Raw genomic sequence first — 24,736 nt, forward strand, 5'->3', positions numbered from 1 at the left:
ACGGTAGTCGCTAATGCGAAATTTGAGCGCAGCGCAAACTGTAGTCTTCTCGGCGACGGCGCATAGCTGCTGTGTCTTAGGGAGTGATCGCGTCCACAACAAATGCACGACGGCATGCGGTATACTCTGTCGTTATCTCGTAAGGCGTTGCTGCCGTGCACATGTCTCGCGCGGTCTGGAAATTTCGCCCTCCCCTCCCACTTTCACCATACTTTCGTCCTCCGCTTTCCTGCTCGCTCTATCTTCTGTGGCGTGTTCGTCCTCTCGGTTACAACGAGGCCGACGCTGAGAAACTACGCAAAACCACACGAGCGGGCGCTTAAGGGCTGCGCTCTAACGCATGGCTCTTCAGAGCCACCGCTGTGCCGCCCTGTGATCCACTCCCTTCGCCGACCGGTGACTGGCCGCACATCGTCTCCAAATAATGCGTCCTCGCCACAGTCTTCTCGAAGGCGAACATGCACCCTCCTGGCCAGTGGGCAGCGCTCCGGTGCCTCCAGCGCCTCCCCCATCAGTGCATCCTAACCAGAATCTTCTGGCAATGAACAGCCTCCCTGCAGGCAGCCTTTTGCCTCGACCTACTAAGCAGACGACCCGCCCGTCCACAATCGTTTTTGGTACCCTGGAGTGTCGCCGTGGTGGGGCATCTTGCGTCTCCCCTCCTCCGCCCCCCCCCCCCCCCCGGCAGCTCGTGACGGGCTGCCCCTCGTCCCCAAATCATGCATCCTCACCAGAATGTTCTGCCTGGCAGGCAGGCAGGCAGGCAAGCAGGCAGGCGGGCAGGAAGTTTACTGGCAAACTGGCGGTCTCTTTGGCGGGCAGGAGATGGTACGCGCCCGCCATCTTTTTTTGGATCGATCAAATGTTACGCACGCACGCACGCACGCACGCACCCCTATTTTCGCACAATGAGGCAAAAAAAATATGCATTGTAAATAAATCGGTAGGTATATTACGCTTTTCATCTACCCCAAGTTTCAACGGCGCTTTAGCTTTAACACGAAAGGATTAGCAGTGCTAGAAGTAGAAAACGGTCCGGCTTCGGCGTTAATTTCTGACTGCCAAGCGTGGCAGGTGGCATTTAGAGCAATTTCTTTCTGCTGATCTTTTATCTGCTAACAGACCTGTTGGAAAGAAAGAACGGTTATAAAGGCTTATTGGACGGCGTGTATAGGACGGCATTGGATAGGGAACCACCGGAGATATGAACTTTCTAATGGCGCTTCAGTGACCGGAGACAGCGATTGGGCTTTAGGAGAGATAATAGCCAAGTGAAGTCACAAGCAGCAGTAATGATCACTTGTAGAGAGAGAGAGAGAAAATGAAGTTTAATTAAATTGAGGCAAAGGTTCAGAGAGGCGTCCTCATTCGAGGGGGCCGAATCGACAGCCGTTTCCATCAAGAGCAACTGATCTTGAAGGCCGGAGCTGGTCATGGCTGTCTCCCAAATCTCTATGGAAACGTGGAGGTTGGGTGGATCTACGGTACACTTGTCGCAGCCGCCTATTATGTGTATGAGGTTCCCAGGCTCTTTACACAAACGACGAAATTGAGAGAGCTGTGTCCCGTCAAAGAGGTGGAGTCTGGTGGTGTGTGGGAAGGAGTATGCCCGCAGGGCGCGGAGTAATATTTCCTAATTAATCGGTAGGGATTTGTGCTGGGAGGAATACGTTCTACGGAAGAGGCTATAGTTCTGAGTAACTTCCTGGTCTGTAACTGCAGGATGCATGCACTCGGGCCCGGCTTCATCAGCTGGCTAAGCGGGTCAAATCTCGAGCCACGAGGTTGGTGATCTTGTTGGCCGGATATGCCAGTATGAGCTGGTGCCCATACAATCGTGACTGCCTCGTTGGTGGTCTCCGATTGATCATTGGAAGTGCTGTAAGATGCAATCGATCGTTGGCAAAGTTGGGCCACGCCTGCTAAGATTCTGTTATAAGAGTTTTGGCGCCGCTTCCTTAGCTTGAATGGGGCTGTGTTCGGGGGTTGAGATGCTACACCTGTGGGCGGCTGCAGAACGGTAGCACAAAGAAAGAGAAGGTATTGAAGAATGCTATCGGACGTCTCTTGCATCAAACCAGTTGATCGTTCCTCCCTTTTTTTTTTCTTTCAGTTTAGTTTCTTTCCAATTGTCGCACCTCATATATGTACACGTTTTGAAAATCCTTTCATGAATATAAAATATGCATTAGGCAATTAGTTATTAACTTTAGTGCGAGATGGTAATTTTATTATAGAAACAACATAACAGCGCAATACGGGCATAAAGAAAGAATTTTTATAGCGTTCAGGTGGTCGTCACATAGCTTTGCGGCTACTTTGTGCTTGACAAAATGTTGTGATTGGTCGAGAAGGAGAATGCTGCAAAATTTCCAAATGCCAAATACCCCAAAGATATCATGTGTGGTCCCACCGTCTAATCTGCCTTAACTGACTTGCTAGTTCCTGGAATCCAAATTATTCAACACACCAGTCCAACCAATACACATTAGCTCATTCACTCACCTAACTAATCCACCCCAGTCAACCCGCTAACCCGCATTAATCGACTTAAATCCATCCGCCTTTAAAGTTTAAGGCTGAGCAGATTCAAGATAACATGAAAATGCTATCAAATATAGTTTAAAAATGGAAATTAGGATTCCCCTTTTTTATATCTCATGTTCTCTTAGAGCAGTAACCAAATGACACAACGGCACTGTATACAAGCAGAAGTGAAGTTAATTTTGAGAACTACGAGTGTTTGTGTCTCAGTGCTGTTTGTATATAACTGGTCATTCAAACTAAAATAGGTGGAATATATGGATTTATTGTTGATGGTGTCCCTGAAGGCCTTCAGAAGCGGACAGGGATGAATGCGAATTAACAACACATTAAAAACTTTACACGATTTTAAATACCATGCAGATAGAAACCATGAAGAATATTCCATGATATGTTGCCTCGGAATATGCGTTCTAACTTAGGTTAGGCTAAATGTATAAGAGAATTGGGCGAGATGGGCAGTGCCTAACGCAAACTGATAGTATATGCGGACAACTTTACATTAAATTGAGGGCAATAGTAAGAAGAGAACATGATGGGCCTTGGGAACTGCAGACTATGCGAAATATTTCATGGTTCTGTCTGGCGAGTGGCAAAGGTAGGGACCAAAATGGAAAACTAGAAATCATATTTTTGAGGCCCCGGATCCGGTTCGGAACGGTTCCTTCGATTCGTTCCGGTTCGGGTTCAGTTCCAAAATGGCGGAAAGAATACTGTTCCGGTTCAGTTCCGGTTCCGGGCAAAAATTCGGGTTCGGTTCCGGTTTTCGGTTCGGTTCCGGTTCCGGTTCGACACCCTGCTACATAGTACGTTTGACGGGCAGTTTCCTCTTTCCATGAAATTTCAGCCACAAACGTGCCTAGTACATTCAGCTTATGGCCGCCCACACCCATCAACAATTTATCCGCCTTATCGAGGCGTGTGGGCAACCCTGAAAAAGTAGACGGTAAAACCGACACTTTTGCACCTGAAGCCACCTTAGCAACAAGTGGCACTGCGTTAATCGTAAATTGCACATATATGCTTCCCCGACCGCGTCAATCGCCCCAACAAAAGTTTTCCCGGTGTCGGGTTGCACAGCGCTGACGCGTTCCTTTCTCTGCGAGGACACCCTTTTCTTGAGGCAGGCCTTGGCAAAACGTCCTTTGTTGCTGCAGTTGTGGCACTTGGAAGACTTCGCCGGGCACGCCGATCTCGGGTGGGTGTTGCCGTCGCAGTAGAACCACCTTTCCTGGTTTTGTTGCGGTCGTTTCTGGTGTATCACGGCGTCCACACTTGTGCCCTGTTCCTGAAGTACCAGCGGGTTTACCGGAGTGAACAAATTCCGGCCGAAGACACTGCTGCTGCAGTCGCATTGTTTTCTTGAGACGAGCCTTGCCCAGCACAGATGCCAATGTCAGCTGCGAGTCCACCTGTAGGGCCTCGGACAGTTACGCGTCTTGAAGACCGATGACGAACTTGTCCCGGGTGAGTCTTTGCTTCATATCTCTGAAATCCCAACTGTCCGCAAGAACGTGAAGTGCAGTGGCTAATTTGCCCACCGATTCTTCGGGCTGTTGCCTGCGTCTGTGAAAACAGGCGCTTTCGTAAACAATGTTGCGCTCTTTGATAAAATGAATGTCGAACTTCTGCTTGACTACATCGTAATTTCTTGCTTCTTCAGTCAGCCCAAAACGCAGAAAAAACGTTGCGGGCTTGACGCATCATTGTATAAAGTAGAGTCCGCATCTAGGCTTCTCCGGAGCGTTCGTTGAGGGCTGGGGCGAAGCGGTAGTTATCGAAGAGGTGTCGATCCACGCCGGCCACTCTGACGTTTTGTCAAAGTCCAGCGGTGGTGGCCGCTGGAGGGCCAGCATCACCATCGCAGGCTTGTTTTCCATTTCTTGGGAATGCTGCTACAGCCGGCCTCACTTAGATAGTTGACTACCGCCCACTTCTGACACCATGTCGAGACACAGCTCGCATGCACGAAGCGTCTGCGGAAGCAAGCAGGGAATCGTTCAGCCACGCTGAAGGTTTCGAACAAAACCCTCGTCGTTTATTCAAATGGCTAATAATATACACTTTCAAACATCACGTGACATACATCTTGGCGGAAGAAGCTTTTGCCCGATATCTGTTGTGACAGGACACTTCGAGCACCGGCGGGTGGTAACAGCACAGCTGTGTGCCTTATTTCTTCAGAAACGTTAAAAGACACTATTTTAAGACATCTTCAAATGCCAATTTACGTCCACGGCAGGCCTTCGAGCCATACCGTTGACCTTCACCCATTACCGTCCTGCGGTGCCCCAGTCCATTGTTTGCCTACGAATTTTCTTTTTTCGTCCCTCCATCAAGTTAATGGCATTCCTCTTCTACTAGAACCGTCTCTGGATATCCATTCAATTACCCCTGTTATCCACCGGTTTTCAGTTCATCTCATGGTAAAAATTGAGAGGTGGATGATTGTTTTTAATGATGCCTTTTTGATGGTGTTATTATTATTTTCGGTGTGCGTAAATTTATGCTACGGTACGCTCTGTGATTTCCGGCTGATGATCAGTGGCTGCGTAAGTCTTATCAGTCGAGATTTTGCCAAATTTTGGCTTTTATAAGTGTTATCGCTGATTCTCTCATTACTTCTAATTTCTTACTCTTATCCCCAATCCCCAGACCACCTGCAGAAACTTCCTAATTGGCCGCATCTCTCAGACCGCACTGTACCTTCTTCGTCAAGTGAAAAGACTTCTAGAAATTTATATCATCTGGTCACCCGGCCACCACTCCCTCGAAGGAAACGAGGCGGCACACACCGCTGCCCGTGATCATACACACCGGGCCGTTACCTCAAAGGGAGAAAACAACGACCGAACTGCCTCAAAGCCAGCACCACTCCACACATACACTGAAATCTTATCCCATTTGAAAAACGACCACCGTCGCTTCCCACAAAACAGATTCGTCGACGCCGCGAAGTACGGCGACAGCCGGTGCTTCGCGGCTGTAGTGATATATGGGAAGACGGGAGTCACGGTGAACGCCGCGAGCATCGTCACGAGAGACGCGCAGTGAGCGGAAGAGCTGGCTATCGCCCTGGGCTTCACGGACCCGGAGACGACGACGGTGCTTATCGACTGAAAGAGTGCAGTGCGCAATTTCGCCGAGGGTTGGTTGTGCTGTGAGGGGGGGGGGGGCTCGAGCGGGTGAACATCGATGGACGCAAGGTGACAATCAAGTGGTTTCCCGCCCACGCGGGGAACGAGGAATCGGACCTTGCCACCAACCCCAACGAGATGGCGAACGCAGTCGCGCGAGGATTAGCTGGCCGCGCGGCAGCAGCGGAATCGTCTGCAGAGTGCTGGACCAAGACGAAGGACAGGTACGATACCTTTCAGGGTATTACCAAATATTACAGAAATATTAGGAGGGTGCTGGCACCGCCTCACCCCGAGCTAACCAGGGAGGAAGCGTCCACGTTCATACAGCTGCAGACGAATTCACTGATGACACCGGTCGTCATGAAGCACTTACAGCCAGAACTCTATACGGACGACACCTGCGTGTTGTGTAAGAATGCTAGGGCCTCGACCGCCCACCTACTGTGGGACTGTGAAGTGCGACCTAACGAGGCGGCGACCAGGACAGACCTACCGCCGTGGATCCAAGAAGCAGTGGGCAGTTGTAACAAAAACACTCAACTTTCAGCCGTCCAGCAGGTCCTGGCGGCCCTCGAAAGCCGCACCGGAGCGAAAGCTGCGGGGCGACGCCTCCCCTTACGGAGCAGCGACATTCAACCCCGTAGCGAGTAGCGAAGGGGTGGTACGAGTAGGGGTGACGTCGGGATCAACGAGTGGATACGTCCGGGCGCAGTGCACACACTGTGTCTGTTGCAGGCATTTAACAAAGTATTTCTTCCTTCCTTCCTTACTTCCCACCACCTCATTCACAATTACGCGTGACGAAGAAATTACTTTCTGGCGCCTACAAACCAATTCGTATCCCCATAACACCTTACTAAACGATATGTACCCTACCCAGTATCCTGCCACCTGTAACTTCTGCCCTGTTGCTGGCACCCTATACCACATTGTATGGGAGTGCCAACGGACACCTCTCCTAACCCCAAGTCCGAACCCTACCAGTTGGTGGAACACCTCATCAGGTCCGAGCTCTCGGACCACAGCCGACTAGTGGAACTGGCCCGGAGGGCCAGCCAGCTCCAAGGCATCTTGGAACAAGGATGCCTCTCACTGGGTGGATGCCCTAAGAACATCCTCCTGCTCAATGCTACAATAAATGTTTCTCTCTCTCTTTCTCTCTCTCTCTCTCTCTCTCTCTCTCTCTCTCTCTCTCTCTCTCTCTCTCTCTCTCTCTCTCTCTCTCTCCCCCTCCTATTTTTATTAGGGATTTCATAATGTCGGCAATTGTAAATAATGTTCTTGTTTCTAGCCATTGTCGGATGAGCTGGGCCGCTGGACCATTGTTCCAGACCAACCACAATTTGCGGCGAAAACAGAACCGCGGGAATATCCAAAAGTAGTTTGAAAATTTATTTAATAGGCACAAAACAGTGTTTTATTTTTGTTAGTGTTGGCTCATAACGTGTGCCTTTTTTGATTGTGTGATTTACTGGCGTTAATCTATTACCCCCGTTTTCGTAAGGTGCGCGCACCTGGTGCCAGCCGCTGCGTTGCTTAGCCGAAGGATGCGGGTTCGGTTCCCAGCTGCGGCGGCTGTTTTTCTGATGCAAGCGGAAAACAAGAACGCCTGTGTGTCGATGTTTAGGCGCACGTTCAAGATCTTCAGGTTGTCAAAATTAGCCCGGAGTCTTCTACTATGCGCGCCTAACAGCCCAGGTGGGGCTTCTGCACGTGACTTATAGAAAATTTATATTTCTACATTCCGGTGCACAGGCACTTTGGTGTGATGGCCCCGGTTCTCACGAATCCCACTCCGCAAGCGTGGCACCTGCTCAAAATCTGTGTCCTTTCGGCTCCGCGGTAGCATACTTGTCCTCCTGTCTACAGCTCAGTGAAGCTATTGCAACTCGTTGTCTCTGGTAAATCATTTCGGGTTGCAGCGATGACGCATTTCCGAGGACGCTCGATTGGCACAGCTAATAGCGGACATCAAGAAGCCACGGGAAAATTTAAAAATAAGCCTAAGAAGGCTATCGCGTTAAAACCAAACCACTGGACATGTGCCACTGCCGCACCACCTCTTTACCGTTCATAGAATGACAGCGCTGCTGAACATGCGACACTTGTAATACAAGTTCTACAAATGCCATCGGTGTGATATATTATGCGATTGTTTCTTAACCGTCTACTTCAAAACCAGCTGTGAAACTGGGCTACAGACTCGATACCGGAATTTCCGTCTCAATATTGCAACGCTAAGACTTCGCACTTCTTTCATCATGAGGAGTGCTTAGGCGTGCCCTTTACGTTGTTTTTAAAGTTGCGGCATCCCCTAAGCCTATTAGAGGCCGTGAAGGTGTTTCATTTGCTACTCGTTCAAGCAAAATGCGGATGCATATTTTATTACGACTACTTTTCCCCCCCATTTAGTACTTTCATGGTAAGTCAAAAAATATCAAATACTTTCGCCATTCCCCGACATTTGTGGTTATATTGCGTAATTTAGATAAAGAACAAATATTTTCTGTCCATTTTCAATATTCACTTTTGGAAAGCAACAAACTTCTGTAAGATGCACATAATGAATTAATGGTAGCAATGCAATATGAGCACCGAAAGCCACTACATGAATTGTTCCTCGACTTCGCAGCGATCAAACGTCTTACCTTCGTTGTGAGAATGCCGCAGATTTCAACACTGAGACCGCAGAGTGCAACACTGCCGTACGGATCACTGACTGCAGACGACTTCGGTCGAGCTTTTATACATCATGTAGGCAAGTCGATGAACTTTCTATGACAGGTAAACGACAGTGTCATCCGAAAGACAACAACCATAAAGCGAATTTGCCTGGACAGAAGCGTCAAAAAGAAAAAAGGGTGTATTTTAGGTATTCCTATTTTTGGTGTTCCAGGGTGTTCCCGCGAGAGACGGTCGTTATTTAAAAGTCAATGACTGCCAAGCATTGTTTTTTCAGAGAGTAAAGACAACGGCAACTTTTTCACGTTGGGGGGGGGGGGGGTGAATGAGCCCGGAGCGATAAATTATTCATTGCTTGTTGGTTGACCAGAAAGATTGTACACCGACAATTTATAATCCGAAAGAAACGCCGTTTGTTGATTGTTTGTCTCATAACATGTTCGACTGCTGTACAGGCAGTGGCTGCTGACGGCAGTAGTTGGGAACAGAAGAAATGCAAACGAATATGTCACTTTAAAAAATGAAAGTATTTTTTGCTAAGAAATTTTCTACTTTTACGCGGTTTACTGAATTTACAAAAATTTTCTAAGGCATACATATTTTCGAGCACTGGTGCCCGCCAAAGGGAATGCATCACCAACCAAGAAACTGCTTTATATACTCTTATCTCGGCGCACGACCACCCTGCCAGTTCTGTAAGTGCATGACGTGAGAAGTGGAACCTCATGTCACAGTAGGTACATCCCCTCCGTTTATTATGGAGGTTTCTTACATACATTGTCAAGGAAGGAAGAACGAAGTGACCTTCCTTTAAAAAAATTCAAGCCGTTCCACTCAACGTGAAAGCTGTCGGAGGTGGAGAGCAGGGATTCGCAATAATGGGCTGTGGCACGGTTATCCGCACACTGCTACCACCGATCACTCTCTCCCCCGCCCTGTCTCACTCCTCTCTTGACGAATAGAGCGGAGGTTTCTCCAATACCATTCAAATTTCCGCATTCGCTGTGCTCGCGCCCCCCCGAGCTAGAACAGCCTGAAGGCGAGTTCAGTTCTTTTTGTGCTTGCGTTCATCCCGCACTTGCCGGTGCCTTACTGCGCAGTTTGAAACGCGTTACTATGGCGGCCACTTCTTCGGGTGCTGCCCTTTTGCGCCCGTTGCGGGGATGTGGGGCGTCGCCGTCGGTGTCATCGAGCGACCGATGGCAAGTCCGAAGAGTGAAAGAAAGCAGAGGAGGAGACTGTCGAGAAATTTGGAGGAGGTTGGTGGGCGGTTCGCCGTTGCGGCACGAGACGCTTCTCTGAAAGCGTGAGGGAGAGAGGTGGCTGTATGCTGTGGCCGCAGGAGATGCTCGACTGCACGACGGTTGGCGCAAACGTGTGGGGGGTGTGCATGTGACGGTGATTGGCGGTCGCTTCCGAAGACGCAGTTCACGGTCCCTTCCTGAGACGCACTACGCGCCGCCGACGCAGAGGGTAACCATAGCTGCATTCGAGAGAACCCACAAGTGAGTGCTGCTTCAGCGCACTATGTATACAGCCATCAGGAGTGAGTGCTGAACTGCGACTGACGGTGCCTGTCGTGTGGTTCATCAGCCGCTGCAGCTGGAGGAGCTGCCAGAGCGGAGGCTCAGATCCGCCGACGCCAGAACCCCGAGTGAGGTCGAAACAATGAGCGAGGCAACTGGTGCATGTGCTTCGTGAGCCACAGCAAATACAAGTTTTCTGTAACTATACAAATATGTCTGTCGGAAATTCTTTGCAGCAACATACTTTGCACAGTCACAACAGCTTAAGAGCTGCGCCCAAGTATCGCCTTAAGAAGTATCGAAATCGGCTACCCATTTTTCTCGCTTACTCTCGTAAAAACCAACCCCGAGGGCATTCTTGACTAATCGGATGTGGGGGCGGCGGTGCTGCACGTTCTATACACAGATTTTGCCTCAAATGTACCGGCAGCTTGCTTTACGCTAAACAACAAGGAGATGTATGAAAAGCGCCAGCGGTGCAGGCGTTTCGAACGGTTATCGATATATAAACCACTTGGTTTTTGATGCCTGTGTGAGACGCTCTTACGATGGTACGGTCTGGGGCTCTACTTGGGCTCATTATCTCGAGCGCCGCCCGATTCTGTCAGCCGCTTCACATCGAAGAACGTTACATCGAGTGAGCAACGACGAAAAGGCGACATCCTCAAGTTTTGACGAAGAAGTTTTGAAGTTAGGCGAATTTGACTCTTCTTGCTAGGCACGATCCTTTGCTAAACCAGCATGTCTTGGAAGCGCCACACGATGCTACGATTACATCTAAAGCTGATCAAAATGAGCTGATCAGCATAACCAAAGATCTGCTTCAAGAAAAGTTGAAGCTCTCATTCGAAGCACGCAGAGAGTTTTTATGTCATGAAGGACGAGGATACAGAGCCCAACTCCAATCGCAGAATTCTCGCGCTTTGCTTGCGGTTTGTAGATTCCTTGGATGATATTCGGGAGGTTATTTTTGACGTTGCTGAGTTGCCGCACGCAACTGAGGTATCTATAGCTGAGGCAATTCTGGATTTCTTATCTAATCATCAGTTGGATGACATATGGGCTCGAAGACAATCCTACGAAGCAGCATTTCCGATGCATTCAGCGCGCGTTGGCACGCAAGGACGCAATCGAGAGAAACCCCCTTTGGCCCTGCACATGCATTGTCACTCTCATTAATTTAACTTGCGTGTCGCTGCAGCATGCCGACTTCTAAGCATCAGATGTACCCTTGACCCTATCACTGAGGTGTTCGTCTTTTTAGACGCTTCGCCGAAACGGACCACCTTCTTGCAGTTTCAGTCAGGACACGAAGTAACACAGGAGAGGATTAAGGGGCCATGAAAAATAAGATGTGTGGAACGGCATACTGCTCATGAAGCATTTTATTCGCTTTTCGCCCGCCTTGTGGACTTCTTGACGGGGTGGCAACACCAGATACTCATGGCTGTGGCAAGGACCTCTGGCACTTTAGCTGCAGCTCATTTTCCTAAGCTTCGAAGTTACCTTGCAGGTTGCGAACATCTGACATGATTGTGACTTTTATAATCCTCAGGAATATATTGCAGTTCATTCGACCAGCTCAAAAAAACATACAAAAGGACATGGAGGCATTATGGACGCCTACAGTTTGAGCGACGTAACCGCCGCTCGTCTCAAGTCTGTGCAGGAACAAAGCGACTCTGAGTTCTGCATTTGCTTTCGAATTGGCAAAGACCTTGCTGACTCTGTCGGCCCAGAGCTCACGAAGCCAGCCGTTTCGAATGTGTAGCGTAACCATGCTAACGTGCCATCGTTAGCGTGGTAACCGCCGTAACGTTGTGATCACCTTCTTCGATTGTGTGATCCGAGAGAGGAACACTCGCTTCCCCAAAGGCGACCAGGTGGGTTTGGTGGTGCTCAGGCTCTTGAACTTTCCTATTGGCTCAGACGACTTAGAGAACCTAAGAGAGGACTTGCTCTTTTCGGAAATAGATCTGCCATCAACATCGTCGGAAGATGGAGCTGAGGGAATAGTACCACTTTTGGGCGGGACATGATTGCGCTGACCGGGAGCTCAATATCGGCAGTTTGAACAATTCCACTCATGGAGATGTGTTTCCGGGAATTAAGACCCTCTTACAAATTGGCGGAACCCTACATTGTGCAAGCGTCGTGGCCGAGAAAAGCTTTTATCCGCTGTGCCACACTATGACTTTCACACACTGGTGATTCACGTGCAGCGAAGTATGGTATTTGAATCAGAACAAATCTCCTGCAGGTTTATCACAAGGCGTCACGGCAGAATGTTTCAGGGGTGTCTCCTTCACGAACAGCATCTGATGCAAACTGCCACAACACCCGCCGCACGTATTCGTAATTGTGTGAAACTAATTGGTTAAACCGAAGAAAAGTATTGAAAATGTGACTCTTTCATCTCTTTGTGCAGTGAGCAGTGCAGTGCAGTTTTGTGCAGTGAGAGCCTTGTTTCAGTGCCCAATCGGGCTGGAGGGATTCGAGGACTGCTCAAGACTCGTGTCTGCATTCCATTGATCAGACGCATCCAGACCCGCCTTCGCTTGTGTGTAGGCGTTTTATTTACGGGTAATACATTACTTTAATCATTTTAGAAGCTTTGTTCAAACGATGTACATCAAGTATTTTTAATATTAGCAATAAACTAGCCACTGGGACCTCGACGATCCGGCACTGAATTGAGTAACGGCTTTCCGATTATGTCAACTGTCGAGCAATATGCGAGTGCGACACTTCAAGACTGAAATCACAAAGAGCTTTAGTTGTTGTATATACATGGGTATGTATTGTTTGCGGCTTCCTTTGATTTAGTACAATATAGGGGAAAAGAGGTAAATGTGATTCATACATTCAACACAATTAAACGCGGAAGAAATGAAATGGTGGGTGGTTTGACGTGTTTGTTCTATGCCCCCAGGCCTCGATGCAACCTTCATCGAAATTGCAGAAACAGAGCAACTAATTCTTGTACGGTTTTACTGAATACGTTTGATGGTGCTGTCAAAACCGATTTGCGACGTTTCCCCTGACCATGACTTGTACAGGTTTTCATTTTTAGTTATCTCTCCTGATGGGATCGCCTATAATGCGCGCACCGTCCGGCTGTGACCTTTATCGTGCGGTCAAATTGTTGCCGTGTTGATCCCCCTTAATTTGACCTTTTCCAAGTGCAAGAAATACTTGTGTCTGAAAGTCACGCGCGTCGTAGCACCACAAGTCTTCATTTTGCTGCTCCTTTGTTACTGATTTCTATCTGCAAATGCACTATGCATCGACTGTTGTAACTGTGTGGATTTATATTTAGCGTACGGAAGTATCAACCTTTACATAGGCGAAGACCGCAACGTGATTGAAACGGTAATTATCCTCTTGCTTCTACGCGCGCGTCAAGCATTTAATTTGTTTACCAAAACGAAATCCCGAACACAGCCATAGCGCATCTCTCTCTCTCTCTCTCTCTCTCTCTCTATATATATATATATATATATATATAGATATATATATATATATATATATATATATATATATATATATATATATATATATATATATATATATATATATATCTATATATATATATATATATATATACAGTTTGAAAAACAGGACCGCCGCCACCTGATAATTAAAGCAAAATCGAAATCTTTGAATACGACCCGCAACCTTATTCCAACTTCTGCCGATTCATCCTCCAACGTTAGCCTCATATTCAGAAAGACCCACGACATTCTACTTCAAAGCGAAAGGTTGCGAGGTCTTTTCCCTGGGCCTCCGCGCGTCGTGTACCAACGTGCGAAGAACATCAGAGATATTGTAATGTCATCTAAGGTCAACACCCTCAGTTTCACAAGCAGCGGACGCTGCAATGAGCATAGGTGCAAACTGTGTCCCTTGGTGACTAAAGCACCACCAGCACCACGTCTTCATTCTCTTTCCAGATAAGAAGAAACTTTGACTCTGACAGCGCAAACATTGTCTACCTTCTTGAATGTCCCATATGCCACGCCCAGTACGCTGGTCAAACTGAGAATCCGTTTAGAATGAGAATCAACAACCACCGAGCACACATAAAGTCCCTACAACACCTTCCCCTATCTAAAAATGTAACGCATTCACAGCCACCGTGTTTCAGTCCAATTTCAAAACGCATTATGACCGTGAAGCCCATGAATCGCACCTTATATACAAGTTTAACTCTGTCTTGAGCGGCAAAATGAAAACACAGGCCGATTGTCTTGCTTGCCCAATCAGGCACCGGAGAAGGCTGATGCAGCGAGCAACTGAGAAACTTTGTTCTGAAAGAGAACCGTTTTTACTTCTTTTTTTCTTTTTCAAATCTTTGTATAGTGTACTGCGTACGTAATTTACTTTGTATTGTGCCAGTGTACTGCTTGTGTATTGCTGCCGTAGCGTATAGGCACGAATGTACACAGATTTCACCATTGTACCGCTTGCTCTATTTTTATTATTATTATTATTTTGTGTCCTTTTGCACTGAACAATTGCTATTGAGAATGTGAACTTTCATGAATGCTCCTCGAAAATGTCATGTGACACTGTATCTCGTCCATTTTGTATGTGTTCTTTAGCCTTATGTCAACTATTTTTTTGGTATTTATATGATCTAGCTTAATTAGCGTTACTTTGCATTGTATTGTCCTTGCATTGCATGACCTTGCCTTTCTGCGTCCGCCTTGTGGACGGCTCTCTCGGTTTACGCTTTCTCTCTTTCTCTCAGACATCTCGAAAATTGAAATTCCTGATAACTGCCTTCTAGTCACCCTTGATGTTGCGTCACTGTATACTAACATCCCCCATGAAGATGGCATCGCCGCTGTATCCCTTGCGTATGAGCAGTCATCGTGCGAAAAACCTATCGATTCTTCTGCTCTCCAAACATTCCTTAGGCTTATTCTTGAACTTAACAATTTTGAGTTCGACGGAGTTCATTACGTGCAAGTCAGCGGAACGTCAATGGGAACTCGAATCGGACCTAACTACGCTAATATCTTTATGGCTCACCTCGAATCAAACTTTCTTGACACCCAAAATTTAAAGCCAATGTACTATAAACGGTATATTGATGACATATTCATGATCTGGCAACACGGTGAGGCGGAGCTCCTCACCTTCATAGAGGCATTTACCCTAGCCCATCCTAGTATTTCCCTTGCTCATTCCTCTTCGGAACACAGTGTAAACTTTCTGGACGTCACCGTTACTACCTTCCAAGGTCGGCTTCAAACTAAAATGTATAGAAATCCGACAGACACGCGGCAGTATTTGCACTTCCGAAGTAGCCATGTCAGACACTGCAAGACAGCAATACCTTACAGCCAAGCCCACCGATTTAGGAGAATTTGCTCAAACCAAGGCGACTTTGCTCAAACTGTCGAGAACTCAAGACCGCCCTCCTGAATAAAAAATACCTGGAAAAAGTTATCGACGACGCTATTGTGCGAGCCAACCAATTAGACCGTAACGAAATCTGTAAGAAAAAAGCCCCGAACGGGAACCCGCAAACTAACTTAGTTTTAGCCCACTCATCCTCCGCTCCAAGAGTGTCAACCGTGCTAAAAAAACATCACAATATCCTAATGCAATGTGACCGCTTAAAAGGCATATTCCCCGAACCACCACGCGTTGTCTACCGGCGTAATAAGAATTTAGGTGACTTTCTTACTAACTCTCGTATCAACCGACCGGCAACTACTGGCTGCATGCCCTGCAATAAACCCCGATGTAAAGTATGCCCACACATGACCACTACACAGCGCGCCACCAGCACGGCTTCAGACTACTACGTAAATATAAAAGGTAACTTTAACTGTGACTCCGCTAATGTCGTATATCTTCTAGAGTGCACTATTTGTAGGCAACAATATATCGGCCAAACTGAAACGCCCTTCCGAATACGGTTCAATAATCACCGCTCTCATGCAAAAAGCTGCCCTTATTTGCCCCTGTCAAGACATGTGAACAGTCCCGGGCATGCATTTGAACATCTTAAAATAACGATTTTAGAATCCGCCTTCAAAACGCACCACGACCGCGAGGTTCGGGAATCTTATCTCATTTATAAGTTTGGGTCAGCCAAACTTGGAATTAATGAATGTTACGGAAAACTAACGTGCTTATCCCTCGATTAAAATTAGCGGCTTCATAATTTTTATAACTATATTCATTATTCCTACCCTTGAGTATGCCATCAGAATTCGCAGAAACTCTCCTAATACAGCAACTTTATTAGCCTAATGCGGCTCAACAATGCCATTTGTCCTGGGGAAGGATGCCTCGTTCCCTCCACCACTTAAGAATGTTTAACTCTTCGTGATGTATTCATGTTTAACCTTTTGTGACCCTACCTATTTCCTGTTCAATTGCTAGCTTCTGTGAAATGCTCTTTTGTGCCCCCTATTTATTCTCTTCATCCGCGGGGGGCACACCCACCTTCGCCTCCCCCCGAACCAGTCTCCCCAGCCACTGAATACCTCTTTGTATACTCTTCCCTTTCTTTTCAAACCGCGGTTGTCCAGTTTCCCCCATTGTCTGAACTTGCAGCCCGCGCGGCATACGTTGACACGTCATGGTGCAACCTTGAACGCTGTATTGCCAACACGACCCCTTTTTCTCTCTCTCGCTCCCCCCCCCCCCCCTTATTTTACTGTTTTTTTTGTTGATGTTGTAACATAGGGTAGCCTGACGTTATGCACACTCTCCATTTCCGAAACATTTTCCGCTCCTTCTCACAGTTTTATGCAAACCTATATAAGAAATGTGTTCAAAATGTTTGCGACAGCAAAATCATGTAACTTTACTCTGATGAAGGCAAGTCCCGTTGCCGCTACGTAAGTAAACATTGTTTGTTATTGTTCTTGCTGTGTATCCGACTCTTTACTTATACTATTTCGGCGCGCTTTGTGAGTTTATCTCTCTCTAGATTTATATATATATATATATATATATATATAGTATAAGTAAAGAGTCGGATACACAGCAAGAACAATAACAAACAATGTTTACTTACGTAGCGGCAATGGGACTTGCCTTCATCAGAGTAAAGTTACATGATTATGGTGTCGCAAACATTGAACACATTTCTTATATAGGTTTGCATAAAACTGTAAGAAGGAATGGAAAATGTTTCGCAAATGGAGAGTGTGCATACAGTCAGGCTACGCCTACGTTACAACATCAACCAACAAACAAACACAAAAAAAAAGGGGGGGGGGAGCAAGAGAGAGAAAAAGGGGTCGTGTTAACAATGCAGCGTTCAAGGTTGCACCATGACGGGTCAACGTATGCCGCGCGGGTTGCAAGTTCAGACAATGGGGGAAAATGGTCAACCGCGGTTTGTAAAGAAAGGGAAGAGTATACAGCAAGGTATTCAGTGGCTGGGGAGACTGGTTCTAGGGAAAGCGAAGATGGGTGTGCCCCCCGCGGATGAAGAGAATAGATAGGGTGCACAAAAGAGCATTTCACAGAAGCTAGCAATCGAACAGGAAATAGGTAGGGTCACAAAAGGTTAAACATGAATAGATCACAAAGAGTTAAACATTCTTAAGTGGTGGTGGGAACGAGGCCTCCTTCTCCCGGACAAATGGCATTTTTGAGCCGCATTAAGCTAACAAAGCTGCTGTATTAGGAGAGTTTCTGCGAATTCTGGTGGCAAACTCGAGGGTAGGAATAATGAACATAGTTATAAAAATTATGAAGCCGCTAAGTTTATTCGAGGGATAAGCACGTTAATCTTCCGTAACTTTCATTAATTCCAAGTGTGGCTGACCCAAACTTATAAATGAGATAAGATTCCCGAACCTCGCGGTCGTGGTGCGTTTTGAAGGCGGATTCTAAAATCGTTGCTTTAAGATGATCAAATGCATGCCCGGGACTGTTCACATGTCTTGACAGGGGCAAATAAGGGCAGCTTTTTGCATGAGAGCGGTGATTATTGAACCGTATTCGGAAGGGCGTTTCAGTTTGGCCGATATATTGTTGCCTACAAACAGTGCACTCTAGAAGATATACGACATTAGCGGAGTCACAGTTAAAGTTACCTTTTATATTTACGTAGTAGTCTGAAGCCGTGCTGGTGGCGCGCTGTGTAGTGGTCATGTGTGGGCATACTTTACATCGGGGTTTATTGCAGGGCATGCAGCCAGTAGTTGCCGGTCGGTTGATACGAGAGTTAGTAAGAAAGTCCCCTAAATTCTTATTACGCCGGTAGACAACGCGTGGTGGTTCGGGGAATATGCTTTTTAAGCGGTCACTTTGCATTAGGATATTGTGATGTTTTTTTAGCACGGTTGACACTCTTGGAGCGGAGGATGAGTGGGTTAAAACTAAGTTAGTTTGCGGGTTCCCGTTCGGGGCTTTTTTCTTACAGATTTCGTTACGGTCTAATTGGTTGGCTCGCACAATAGCGTCGTCGATAACTTTTTCCGGGTATTTTTTATTCAGGAGGAAGGTCTTGAGTTCTCGACAGTTTGAGTCAAAGTCGGCTTGGTTTAAGCAAATTCTCCTAAATCGGTGGGCTTGGCTGTAAGGTATTGCTGTCTTGCAGTGTCTGACATGGCTACTTCGGAAGTGCAAATACTGCCGCGTGTCTGTCGGTTTTCTATACAGTTTAGTTTGAAGCCGACCTTGGAAGGTAGTAACGGTGACGTCCAGAAAGTTTACACTGTGTTCCGAATAGGAATGAGCAAGGGAAATACTAGGATGGGCTAGATTAAATGCCTCAATGAAGGTGAGGAGTTCCGCCTCACCGTGTTGCCAGATCATGAATATGTCATCAATATACCTTTTATAGTACATTGGCTTTAAATTTTGGGTGTCAAGAAAGTTTGATTCGAGGTGAGCCATAAAGATATTAGCGTAGTTAGGTCCGATTCGAGTTCCCATTGACGTTCCGCTGACTTGCACGTAATGAACTCCGTCGAACTCAAAATTGTTAAGTTCAAGAATAAGCCTAAGGAATGTTTGGAGAGCAGAAGAATCGATAGGTTTGTCGCACGATGACTGCTCATACGCAAGGGATACAGCGGCGATGCCATCTTCATGGGGGATGTTAGTATACAGTGACGTAACATCAAGGGTGACTAGAAGGCAGTTATCAGGAATTTCAATTTTTGAGATGTCTGAGAGAAAGTCATTGGTATCCTTAATGAAGGAGGGAAAGCTGGGCGGAATGTCGCAAATGAGATTATCCACATAGCGCGAGAGGTTTTCGGTAACAGTGCCAATGCCAGAAACAATGGGGCGCCCTGGGTTGTTCACCTTGTGAATCTTTGGGAGAAGATAGAAGCACTACCCAATGATCCCACTCAAGATTATAAGCAAATCGTCAAAGATAAACTTGCTGAGCTTGTTAAAAATAAAACAATAAATGAAATCACGGCTCGTTCCCTGATCCCCTTAAGCCCAGTAGCCGGTAAATTCTATCTTCTCCCAAAGATTCACAAGGTGAACAACCCAGGGCGCCCCATTGTTTCTGGCATTGGCACTGTTACCGAAAACCTCTCGCGCTATGTGGATAATCTCATTTGCGACATTCCGCCCAGCTTTCCCTCCTTCATTAAGGATACCAATGAGTTTCTCTCAGACATCTCAAAAATTGAAATTCCTGATAACTGCCTTCTAGTCACCCTTGATGTTGCGTCACTGTATACTAACATCCCCCATGAAGATGGCATCGCCGCTGTATCCCTTGCGTATGAGCAGTCATCGTGCGACAAACCTATCGATTCTTCTGCTCTCCAAACATTCCTTAGGCTTATTCTTGAACTTAACAATTTTGAGTTCGACGGAGTTCATTACGTGCAAGTCAGCGGAACGTCAATGGGAACTCGAATCGGACCTAACTACGCTAATATCTTTATGGCTCACCTCGAATCAAACTTTCTTGACACCCAAAATTTAAAGCAAATGTACTAAAAAGGTATATTGATGACATATTCATGATCTGGCAACACGGTGAGGCGGAACTCCTCACCTTCATTGAGGCATTTAATCTAGCCCATCCTAGTATTTCCCTTGCTCATTCCTATTCGGAACACAGTGTAAACTTTCTGGACGTCACCGTTACTACCTTCCAAGGTCGGCTTCAAACTAAACTGTATAGAAAACCGACAGACACGCGGCAGTATTTGCACTTCCGAAGTAGCCATGTCAGACACTGCAAGACAGCAATACCTTACAGCCAAGCCCACCGATTTAGGAGAATTTGCTCAAACCAAGCCGACTTTGACTCAAACTGTCGAGAACTCAAGACCTCCCTCCTGAATAAAAAATACCCGGAAAAAGTTATCGACGACGCTATTGTGCGAGCCAACCAATTAGACCGTAACGAAATCTGTAAGAAAAAAGCCCCGAACGGGAACCCGCAAACTTAGTTTTAACCCACTCATCCTCCGCTCCAAGAGTGTCAACCGTGCTAAAAAAACATCACAATATCCTAATGCAAAGTGACCGCTTAAAAAGCATATTCCCCGAACCACCACGCGTTGTCTACCGGCGTAATAAGAATTTAGGGGACTTTCTTACTAACTCTCGTATCAACCGACCGGCAACTACTGGCTGCATGCCCTGCAATAAACCCCGATGTAAAGTATGCCCACACATGACCACTACACAGCGCGCCACCAGCACGGCTTCAGACTACTACGTAAATATAAAAGGTAACTTTAACTGTGACTCCGCTAATGTCGTATATCTTCTAGAGTGCACTGTTTGTAGGCAACAATATATCGGCCAAACTGAAACGCCCTTCCGAATACGGTTCAATAATCACCGCTCTCATGCAAAAAGCTGCCCTTATTTGCCCCTGTCAAGACATGTGAACAGTCCCGGGCATGCATTTGATCATCTTAAAGCAACGATTTTAGAATCCGCCTTCAAAACGCACCACGACCGCGAGGTTCGGGAATCTTATCTCATTTATAAGTTTGGGTCAGCCACACTTGGAATTAATGAAAGTTACGGAAGATTAACGTGCTTATCCCTCGAATAAACTTAGCGGCTTCATAATTTTTATAACTATGTTCATTATTCCTACCCTCGAGTTTGCCACCAGAATTCGCAGAAACTCTCCTAATACAGCAGCTTTGTTAGCTTAATGCGGCTCAACAATGCCATTTGTCCGGGAGAAGGAGGCCTCGTTCCCACCACCACTTAAGAATGTTTAACTCTTTGTGATCTATTCATGTTTAACCTTTTGTGACCCTACCTATTTCCTGTTCGATTGCTAGCTTCTGTGAAATGCTCTTTTGTGCACCCTATCTATTCTCTTCATCCGCGGGGGGCACACCCATCTTCGCTTTCCCTAGAACCAGTCTCCCCAGCCACTGAATACCTTGCTGTATACTCTTCCCTTTCTTTACAAACCGCGGTTGACCATTTTCCCCCATTGTCTGAACTTGCAACCCGCGCGGCATACGTTGACCCGTCATGGTGCAACCTTGAACGCTGCATTGTTAACACGACCCCTTTTTCTCTCTCTTGCTCCCCCCCCCCTTTTTTTTTTTTTGTTTGTTTGTTGGTTGATGTTGTAACGTAGGCGTAGCCTGACTGTATGCACACTCTCCATTTGCGAAACATTTTCCATTCCTTCTTACAGTTTTATGCAAACCTATATAAGAAATGTGTTCAATGTTTGCGACACCATAATCATGTAACTTTACTCTGATGAAGGCAAGTCCCATTGCCGCTACGTAAGTAAACATTGTTTGTTATTGTTCTTGCTGTGTATCCGACTCTTTACTTATACTATTTCTGCGCGCTTTGTGAGTTTATCTTTCTCTAGATTTATATATATATATATATATATATATATATAGCGAATCAGAATGGGAAATGAGGAGCTCATTGAAAATAAGACATAACAAAAATTGGCCGTCAAGAAAACGTCGGAAAGCCAAGCGGAGGATGTATATGGTCAGCATAAAGAATTTGGAAAATAAGAAAGTGGCGAAAAAATGCCTGCCAGGTGGGATCCGAACCAACAACCTCCAGAATACCGATCTGGTGTGTATAATCAGAATAGGAAATGTGGGGCTCGTTGAAAATAACAAAGAAATAAGAGTTGGCATTCAAGAAAACCTCGGAAAGCAAAGGGGAGGAAGTGGTACGTCATTGAAAGACATAAGGGATTTGGAAAGAAAGAAAGTGGAGAAAAACTGCCCGCCAGGTGGGATCCGAACCCACGACCTCCACAATAGCGGTCTGGTGCGATAACCACTACGCTACCGGCGGGGCGATTTTCCCCTCAACTTTCTGGGGTATTTATATTTAGGTAGTTTTGTTTCCTGTGCTTGGCGGTGGTAGACAGTGCCACTCGGAGTAGCCAGGGTGAAGGGGACCTTCTTTCTTATCCCTGGGCCGTAAATCGAGTGTCTACGACATGTCAAGAGTGGTCGAGCACCCTTAAACCCTCTTAAGCTTCCTATGGCACAAAGACTTGCCAGAACAGAGGCCCTCGCTATGCATGTAGCGAATCAGAATAGGAAATTAAGGGCTCGTTGAAAATAACGCCGAAATAAGAGTTGGCCGTCAAGAAAACCTCGGAAAGCAAAGGGAAGGATGTGGTAGTTCATTGAAACAGATAAAGAATTTGGAAACAATGGAAGAAAGTGGAGAAAAAATGCACGCCACGTGGAATCCGAACTCACGACGTCCAAAATACCGGTCTGGTGCGATCGCACCAGACCGGTAATCTGGAGGTCGTGGGTTTGGATCCCACCTGGCGAGCATTTCTTCTTCACTTTCTTTCTTTCAAAATTCTTTATCTGTTTCAATGAACTACCACATCCTTCCCTTTGCTTTCCGAGGTTTTCTTGACTGCCAACTCTTACATATATATATATATATATATATATATATATATATATATATTTATATATACCTTCTACGACCACTCTCGACATGTCGTAGACACTCGAGTCACCGCCCGGGGGTTAAAAAGAAGGTCCCCTTTACCCCGAGTAGTCCGAGTGGCGCTGGCTACCACCCCCAAGTGCAGGAAACAAAAATACTTGAAAATAAATACCGGAGAGAGTGCTGGGGAAACAGCCCCGCCGGTAGCATAGTGGTTACCGCACCTGACCGCTATTCTGGAGGTCGTGTCTTCGGATCCCACCCGGCGGGCATTTTTTCACCACTTTCTTTTCGACTCAAAAAATTCTTTATCTCTTTCTATGACCCACCACAACCTCCCCTTTGCTTTCCGAGGTGTTCTTGACTGCCAACCCTTATTTTCTGTCTTATTTCACGGAACCAATAATTTCCCATTTTCTGATTCGCTACATGCTCAGCGAGGGCCTCTGCTCTGGCAGTCTTGGTGCCAAAGGGTGCTAAGAGGGTTCAACGCTGGTCGACCACTCTCGACATGTCGTAGGCACTCGAGTCACGACCCGGGGGTTAAAAAGAAGGTCCCCTTCAGCCCGAGTAGTCCGAGTGGCGCTGGCTACCACCACCAAGTGCAGGAAACAAAAATACCTTAACACAAATACCCGACAAAGGTTTGGGCAAACAGCGCCGCCGGTAGCGTAGTGGTTATTGCACCAGACCGGTTTTCTGGAGGTCGTGGTGTGTTCGGATCCCACCCGGCGGGCATTTTTTCACCACTATCTTTTCGACTAAAAAAATTCTTCATCTCTTTCTATGACCGACCACAACCTCCCATTGCTTACCGAGGTTTTCGTGACTGCCAACCCTTATTCCCCTATTTTCTATATATATCTATATATATATATATAGTCGTGAAGTGGAGTCCTTGTGTGTATCGGGGCGCCGCCCCCACTCTGAGTCCGTACGATTTTACCTTCATTCCTGAGGAAGACCTGTCTCAGGTCGAAACGTTGGAAATAAAGTCTCCGAAGAGCGTACTTCTACTTTGTGCATATATATATATATATATATATATATATATATATATATATATACATACATATACAGAAAGATAGGTCGGCAGTCTACAACGCCACAGGAGGCATAGGGGTGTGGTTAGGCTGTTTTTTTTACTACGGTTAATGAAGTTAATATTTTTTTAAATATACGGAAGAAAGAAAGAAAGAAAGAAAAACACGCGCCCAGAGTGGGGACTGAACCCACGCCTTTCGATTAGATCTCGAATGCCTTACCAATTCGGCTATCTGGGCGACTGTGTTCTCCTTCACTTTCTGGGCTATTTATATTTACTAGAAGTGTATCTGACGCTTGAGGGTGGTAGCCAGCGCCACTCAGACTACACGAGGAAAAGGGGACCTTCTTTTCAACCCCTGGGGCGTGACTTGAACGTCTACAGCCTGTCATGAGTGGGTATATATATATATATATATATATATATATATATACATATATATATATATATATACGCGCTTATGTCGTATCGCCACGGCCGACACTTCCAGAGACTTGTTTCCACACTGTGGACGATCTCCCGCTTTCACTCCTCTCCCTTGAATGATCATTCTCATTAATATTAACCCATCCTCTTCGCTCGTGCATCAGCATCATCGCTCTGGGTCCGTCGTCGTAACTGATTACATCGCCGAATAAACGTCCCGGTAAACCCGTTGATCAAGGGCCTTACAAGTGGTGGAGGTTGACCTCGGTTCCGTCCTCAACACCTTACGAACCCACGCCTGGAGCTCCGTTCCGGTCAGGGTTTGCTTTCAACAGAGATGCAGCGTGAGGCCGGAAAAAACCCCGCTATCGCCTACACTCCGCGCCTCTTGAATTTGGTGTCACCTGCCGCCAGCGCTACATGCCGCATTTCGGCGGTCTGCGGGGTGAAGCCATGGATGACTGTTTGGATGTGTATGCTCGTGTGAG

The 24,736-nt window shown here is 46.6% G+C and overlaps 1 non-coding gene across 1 annotated transcript; it reads right to left on the bottom strand.

Annotated features, from left to right (window-relative positions):
- Window positions 1–22,083: 22,083 nt before the first annotated feature.
- Window positions 22,084–22,156, bottom strand: Trnas-gcu (transfer RNA serine (anticodon GCU)). Its single transcript has one exon. It is a non-coding gene; the product is annotated as a tRNA-Ser (tRNA).
- Window positions 22,157–24,736: the final 2,580 nt, after the last annotated feature.

Source organism: Haemaphysalis longicornis, unplaced genomic scaffold (assembly GCF_048455015.1).
Source record: "Haemaphysalis longicornis isolate Haplotype H1 unplaced genomic scaffold, Haemaphysalis longicornis Haplotype H1 scaffold_57, whole genome shotgun sequence".
NCBI lineage: Eukaryota > Metazoa > Arthropoda > Arachnida > Ixodida > Ixodidae > Haemaphysalis > Haemaphysalis longicornis.